The following is an 8,077-nucleotide window of genomic DNA, read 5'->3' as shown; positions in this document are numbered from 1 at the left end:
CGATCCCAGGACCCTGAGATCATGACCTGAGCCGAAGGCAGCGGCTTAACCCACTGAGCCACCCAGGCGCCCCACGTATGTATTTTTTTTAAAGATTTTATTTATTTATCAGAGAGAGAGAGGGAGAGAGTGAGCACAGGCAGACAGAATGGCAGACAGATGTAGAAGGAGAAACAGGCTCCCCGCCGAGCAAGGAGCCCGATGTGGGACTCGATCCCTGGGATTATGACCTGAGCTGAAGGCAGCTGCTTAACCAACTGAGCCACCCAGGCGTCCCTATCTATGTATTTTATATTGATTTTCTTATTATATTTCTCCTCCCTATCTTTGGACCCATCTCCAGTATCTTTAGTCTGGATCATCCTACATCTTTTTCATGAAATAATAATTTTCAAATTATCTTGAGTTTTCTGAATGTACAGTTATTGTCATTTTTCATGTGGGACTGTGGGTTTTGAGAAAGCAGATCAAGGAAGTGAAGGGCTCTGTCATCACCTTAGATCAAGGGAACATGTTCTGGAGGCCACTTGTTATTGTCTGTTTTCACTTTGGTCACCTGACTGAGGCAGTGTTTGTCAGGTTTCCCTACATAAAGTATCATGTCATCTGAAAAGAGAGAGGGTTTGACTTCCATTTTGATTCAGGTGTCTTTTATTTCTCTTCATTGTCTGATTGTTGAGGCAAGGACTTCAAGTACTATGTTGAACAATTAAGGTGAGAGTGGACATCCCTGGCATGTTCCTGACCTTCAGGAAAAACTCTGTTTTTCCCCACTGAAAATGATATATGCTGTCTGTTTTTCATAGATTCCTCTTATGATGTTGCAGTATGAGAGGATCACATGATTCTTGTCTTTTCTTTATTAATGTGCTCTGTCACATTGATTGATTTCCGAATGTTGAACCACCCTTGAATCCCAGGAATAAATCCCACCTGGCTGTGGTGAGTGAGTGATTCTTTTAAAGTACTGTTGGATCCTATTGGCTAGTTTTTTATGAGAACTTTGGCATCTATGTTCATCAGGGATATTGGTCTGTAATTCTTTTTGGTGAGGCCTTTGTCTGATTTGGGGATCAAGGTAATGCTGGCCTCATAAAATGAGTTTGGAAGTTCTGTTTCTATTTTTTTTGAACACTTTCATAAGAATAGATATTATTAATTCCCCTGGGAAGCCACCTGGCACTGGGCTCTTGTTTGTTGGGAGATTTTTTTTTTTAAGATTTAGAGAGAGATCACAAGTAGGCAGAGAGGCAGGCAGAGAGAGAGGAAGGGAAGCAGGCTCCCCGCGGAGCAGAGAGCGCGGAGCAGAGAGCCCGATGTGGGGCTCGATCCCAGGACCCCGGGATCATGACCTGAGCCGAAGGCAGAGGCTTAACCCACTGAGCCACCCAGGCACCCCAGTTGGGAGATTTTTTATTACTGCTTCAAATATCCTTGCTGGTTATTGGTCTGTTCAGATTTTCTACCTCTTCCTGCTTTAGTCTAGGTAGCTGATAAGTTCCTGGAAATGCATCCATTATTTCCAGATTGCCTAATTTGTTGGCTAATAATACGTTCTTATAATTGTTTATATTTCTTTGGTGTTGGTTGTGATCTCTCCTCTTTCATTCATGATTTTATTTATTTGGGTCCTCTAAGTCTGGCCACAGGTTTATCATTCTTATTATTTCAAAGAACCAGCTTTTAGTTTCATTGATCTGTTCCACTATTCTTTTGGTTTCTATTTCATTAATTTCTGCTCTAATCTTTATTGTTTCTCTTTTCCTCCTTGGTTTAGGCTTTATTTACTGTTCTTTTTCTAGGTCAGGTGTAGAGTTAGCTTGAATATTTGGGATTTTTCTAATTTTTTGAGAGAGGATTTATTGCTATATACGTCCCTCTTAGGACCACCTTTGCTGCATCCCATATGTTTTGAACCATGTGTATTCCTTTTCATTAGTTTGCATGAATTGTTTAAGTTCTTCTTTAATTTTCTGATTGATCCATTCATGCTTTAATAGGATGCTCTTTAAACTCCAAGTGCTTGAGTTCCTTCCAAATTTCTTCCTGTTTTTGAGTTCCAGTTTCAAAGCACTGTGGCTCAAAAATATGCAGGGAATGATCTCAGTCTTTTGGTATCAGATGAGACCAGATTTGTGACCCAGGATATGATCTATTCTGGAGAAAGTTCCATGTGCACTAGAGAAGAATGTGTATTCTGTTGCTTTGGGGTGGAATGTTCTGAATATATCTATGAAGTTCATCTGGCCCAGTCTGTCATTTAATGTCCTTATTTCTTTGTTGATCTTTTGCTTAAGTGATCTGTCCATTTCAGTGAGTGGGGTGAGAAACGTTCCCTATTATTATTGTATTATTGTCAATATGTTTCTCATATTTTGTTATTAGCTGCTCCCATGTTAGGCGCATAAATATTTACAATTGTTAGATGTTCTTGTTGGTAAGACCCTTTAAGTATGATAATGTCTTTCCTCATCTCTTATTATAGTCTTTGGTTTAAAACCGAATTTGTCTGATATAAGAATTGCCACCTCCAGCTTTCTTTGGATGTCCATTAGCATGGTAAATTTTTTTCCACCTCCTTACTTTAAATATGGAAGTGTCTTTGGGCCTAAAATCAGTCTCTTGCAGCCATCATATTGATGGGTCCTCTTTCTTTTATCCAATCTGATACCTTGTGTCTTTTGACTGAGGCATTTAGCCCATTTACATTCAGGGTAACTATTGAAAGATATTTAGTGCCACTGTATTGCCTGTAAGGTCACTGTTACTGTATATTGTCTCTATTCCTTCCTGGTCTGCCTCACTTTTAGGCTCTCTCTTTGCTTAGAGGGCCACTTTCGATATTTCTTGTAGGGCTGGTTTAGTGATCACAAATTCTTTTAGTTTCTGTTAGTCCTGGAAGCTTTTTATCTCTCCTTCTATTTTCAATGACATCCTAGCTGGGTATAATATTCTTGGATGCATATTTTTCTCATTTAGTATCCTGACTATATCATACCAGTCTTTTCTGGCCTGCCAGGTCTCTGTGGATAGGTCTTCTGCCAGTCTAATGTTTCTACCATTGTAGGTTACAGACCTCTTGTCCTGAGCTGCTTTCAGGATTTTCTCTTTGTCTCTGAGATTTGTAAGTTTTACTACTAGATATTGGGGTGTTGACCTATTTTTATTGACTTTGATGGGGGTTCTTTGTGCTGCCTGGACTTTGATGCCTGTTTCCTTCTCCCAAATTAGGGAATTTCTCCACTATAATTTGTTCCAATATACCTTCTGCCCCCCTCTCTCTTTCTTCTCCTGGGATCCCAATTATTCTAATATTGTTTCACTTTATGGTGTCAATTATCTCTTGAATTCTCCCCCTTGTGATCCAATAGTCATTTATCTCTCCTTTTCTCAGCTTCTTTATTCTCCATCATTTGGTCTTCTATATCACTAAGTCTCTCTTCTGCCTCATTTATCCTAGAAGTTAGAGACTCCATTTTTTATTGAACCTCATTAATAGCCTTTTTAATTTCAACTTGTTTAGATTTTATTTCTCCAGTAAAGGATTCTCTAGTATCTTCTAAGTTTTTTTTTCAAGCTAGTATCTTTATAATAGTCATTCTGAACTCCAGTTCTGACATCTAACTAATGTCCATGTTGATTAGCTCCCTGGCAGTTGGTATTGCCTCTTGTTCTTTTTTTTTTTAGGTTAGTTTTTCTGTTTTGTCATTTTGTTCAGAGAAGAATAAGTGAACAAGAGAATAAAATGCTAAAGGGTAACAACAACTCCAGAAAAATATACACTAAACAAATCAGAAGAGACCTGAAATGGGGAGAGGGGGAGAAAAAAAATGTGATCAGGCTGGTGAACAGAACAGAGCCACAACTAGATTTTGAGTACATTTTGGTCTGTTAGAAGAAACTCTGTCCCAAATTTTAAAGAAAGAAAAACTTACATATATACAAAAATAAGAGTAACTACAATGAAGGGATGCAATATAACTGTAAAAGCAAAACTTTTAAAGATTTGATTTTTTTAAGGATTCCATTCATTCATTAGAAATAGAAAGAGTACACAAGCAGGGGGAGAGGCAGAGGGAGCAGGAAAAGCAGACTCCATGATGAACTGGGAGCACAACGACCCAGAGACCATAACCCAAACCAAAGACAGACACCTAACGAACTGAGCCACCCAGGTGGCCCTTAAAAAGGAATTGATAAGAAGTTGGTTGAAAAAAAGAAAGAAGGGGGGGGGCGCCTGGGTGGCTCAGCTGGTTAAGCTGCTGCCTTTGGCTCAGGTCATGATCCCAGGATCTAGGGATCAAGTCCCATATTTGGCTTCTTGCTCAGCAGGGAACATGCTTCTCTCTCTGCCTCTGCCTACCATTCTGCCTGCTTGTGCTCTCTAACAAATAAATAAATAAATTCTTTTTTAAACAAGAAAAGAAAAAAGAAAGAAGAAAAAAAATTTTTAAAGATTATGATCAGGCGTGTGAATAAGACAAAGCCATACATTAGATTTAGGGCATATTTTGGTCTGTTAGAAGAATCGGCATCCCAAATTTTTTTTAATTTTATTTATTTATTTGACACACAGAGAGAGAAATCACAAGTAAGCAGAGAGGCAGGCAGAGAGAGAGGGGGAAACAGGCTCCCTGCTGAGCAGAGAGCCCGATGTGGGGGAAGGAGTAAGAGGATGGGAGAAGGGGGAGGAGGAGAAAAAAGAAAAGTGCCTGTGTGGCTCAGATGGTTGAGTAACTGCCTTTGGCTCGGGTCATGATCCTGGAATCCCAGGTTCGGGTCCCACATTGGGATCCCTGATCAGTCACTCCCTCTGACCTCTCCATTCTCATGCTCTTGATCTCTCTCTCTCTCTCATTCTCTCTCTCTCAAATAAATAAATAAAATATTTTTTAAAAGAAGATGAAGGGGGCGCCTGGGTGGCTCAGTGGGTTAAGCCGCTGCCTTCGGCTCAGGTCATGATCTCAGGGTCCTGGGATCGAGTCCCGCATCGGGCTCTCTGCTCAGAAGGGAGCCTGCTTCCCTCTCTCTCTCTCTGCCTGCCTCTCCGTCTACTTGTGATTTCTCTCTGTCAAATAAATAAATAAAATCTTTAAAAAAAAATTTAAAAAAATAAATAAAAGAAGATGAAGAAGAAGAAATAGAAGGAAAAAAATAAAGAAAATTTTAAAAATTGATTTTGAAAGACTGAAGAATCATGGGGGGAAAGCCATGAATTTTATGTCCTATATTCCCTTAGCACTGATGTCTTGCAGTTATCATTGGTTGGTAAAATTGGTCTTCACTAGATGTTCTTGCTGATCTTCTAGGGAAGGGCCCTGTTGCAGTGATTCTCATATGTCTTCACCCAAGGCGGAGTTGCACCACCCTTGCCAGAGGCCAGGCTAAGTAATCTGCTCGGGTTTGCTCTCAGGAGTTTTTGTTCCCTGAACAGTTTCTGTACAGATTTGGAGGACAAGAATGGAAATGGTGGCCTCCCAATCTCTGGCCTGGAGGAGGCAAGAACTCAGGGTCCCACTCCTCAGTGTGCCCTCAGAGAAAAGCAATCAGTCTCTCTGGTCTCTGGCTGCACTCTGAACTCACCCAGCCTGTGACCAAGCGTTTCTATATCTGGTGCACGACCCCATTTGGAGTCTCCAAACCCAGAAGATTTGGGGGGGGGGGAGGTCTCCCCAGATCTGCCACTTGTGGGGTCCCTGCTTGAAAAGCAGTGGCCCCACTGTGCCATGGATCATGGTTTATGGTAATCCCGAGCTGAGAGCCCACTCCTTGGCTCCATCTTTGCACCTGGCCTCCCCACTCCAATACATGGGAGGTCTGCCACACTCAGGTACCCCTGGTCTTTTGGTAACTGCAAGGATCCTGAGGCCACACTGTCCCCAGGAGGGTTCCCCTACCACCACCACCACCACCACCACCACCCCACTTAGCTACTGGAGTAATGCCCCTCTACAGGGTAGACTTCTGAAAGTTCTGATTTCATGTCCTGCTGCTCTCTCACTTGCCAACAGAGGCTCTCTACCCACTCCCTGAAGTCTATCTTTCTATATATCACCTTGGATTCATTTCTCCTACCTTCCAGAAAGTGGCCGCTTTTCTGTTCACAGAGTTGCTGCTATTCTTTCTTTTGATCTCCTGTTGGGTTTGTAGGTGTTCAGAATGGTTTGGTAACTATCTAGCTGAACTCCTGGGACCAGATGAAATTTAGGTCTCCTATTCCTCCACCATCTTGGAGCCCACACCCTGAAGTAAAGATTTTTAACCAAATAAAAAATATATTTTTTAAGATTTTACTTATTTATTTTTAGAGGAGCATGAAAAAGTGGGGGGGTGGGTGGGAGGAGCAGACAGAGATGGAGAAGCAGACTCTCTGCTGAGCAGGGAACCTGACTTGAGTTGAAGGCAGATGTTTAACCAACTAAGCCACCCAGACACCCCTAAAAAATATTTTATTTATTTGAGAAAGGGAGAGTGAGAGATAGAACACAGGAACACACTTGTCAGCGATTTATTTTAAAAGGAGAGGGTCCTGGAGGTGAGGGGAGAAAACTATAAAAGGAAAACACTTAAAGTTGAATATGTGCAAGTGTAAACCAACCCAAAATACAAACACGAGGGTGGGGACAGGAGGGAAGAGGAAGGAATTCAGACGCAATTATACAGGATGGTACTTTAAAAAAAAAAAAAAAAAAAAAAAGTTCCAACCTTGTAGCTTGGGTCTGAGTTAGTTTATATAAAAGTTAAAAACTGTTTAAGGTTTCTTTACTAAATTCTAAAGGACTATCTGATGCCTAGCATATGCTTACAAAGTCTGTGCCATCCCCTTTTCCCAATCACAGGGCCCAACCCCCAACCAGAGTGTGACTCACAGGAGCCAATCTCCCCCTCCCTGTAACCTAGAACTTTTGCTCTTGGGAAAGAAATATCCAATGGCTTTAGGGAGAGCAGCCCAGTCTCCCTACTGTCTGATTAATGATTGAATATCATTTGCTTGGGGCCCCTGGGTGGCACAGTTAGTTAAGCATCTGACTCTTGATTTCGGCTCAGGTCATGATCTCAGACTCATGAGATCTCAGGCGCTCTGTGTTGAGCTCTGTGCTCATCAGGAAGTCTGCTTGGGATTCTCTCTCTCTTTCTCTCTCTCTCCCTCCCTCTCCCTCTGCTCCTCCTGCTCATGCTCTCTCAAATAAATAAATAAATCTTAAAAAAAAAAAATCACTCAATGAACTGAGCCACCCAGGCATGCTGAATGAATATTACGTTATAATGGATCCATCTTCAAACCTCCATCTTGCATGTTTCCTCCAGTCAAAAACCCCAGGGAAAGAAAAGGTTTTCAGGTATAGTATTATATTTGCCTGGGCTGATACAGCATGTGCTCCAACAGGGACCCACTCTAGAAAACAGTATGGAGGTTCCTCAGAAAGTTAAAAATAGAACTACCTTAAGATTCAGCAATTGCAATACTATGTATTTATTCAAAGAATAGAAAAATACTAATCCAAAGGGATACATCACCCTGATGTTTATTTTAGTACTATCTACAATAGCCAAATTATGCAAACAGCTCAAGTGTCCATTGACAGATGAATGGATAAAGAAGATGTGGCATACAGATACAATGTAATATTACTCAGCCATCAAAAAGAATGAAATCTTGTCATTTGCAATGACATGGATGGAGCTAGAGAGTATTATGCTAAGTGAATTAAGTCCGTCAGAGAAAGACAAATGCCACATGATTTCACTCATATGTGCAATTTAAGAAACAAAAAACAAATGAGCAAGGTGGGTAGGGGGAAAGAGAGGCAATCCAAGAACCAGACTCTTAACCATAGAGAACTGATGAATACCAGAAGGGAGGTGGGGTTAGGTAGGTTAATAGGTGATAGGGATTAAGGAGTGCACTTATGATGAGCACTGGGTGTTGTATGGAAGTATTGAATTGCTATACTGTACATCTGAAACTAATAACTAATATTACACTGTATGTTAACTAACTGGAATTTGTTACTTTTTTGAAGTTTAGATTTAGTTTTATTTAGGTCAAATTGCCATTTTAGTAAAGATGTTCATT

Source organism: Mustela erminea, chromosome 19, assembly GCF_009829155.1.
Source record: "Mustela erminea isolate mMusErm1 chromosome 19, mMusErm1.Pri, whole genome shotgun sequence".
NCBI classification, from domain to species: Eukaryota; Metazoa; Chordata; class Mammalia; order Carnivora; family Mustelidae; genus Mustela; species Mustela erminea.
Note: the sequence above shows the minus strand (reverse complement) of the source record.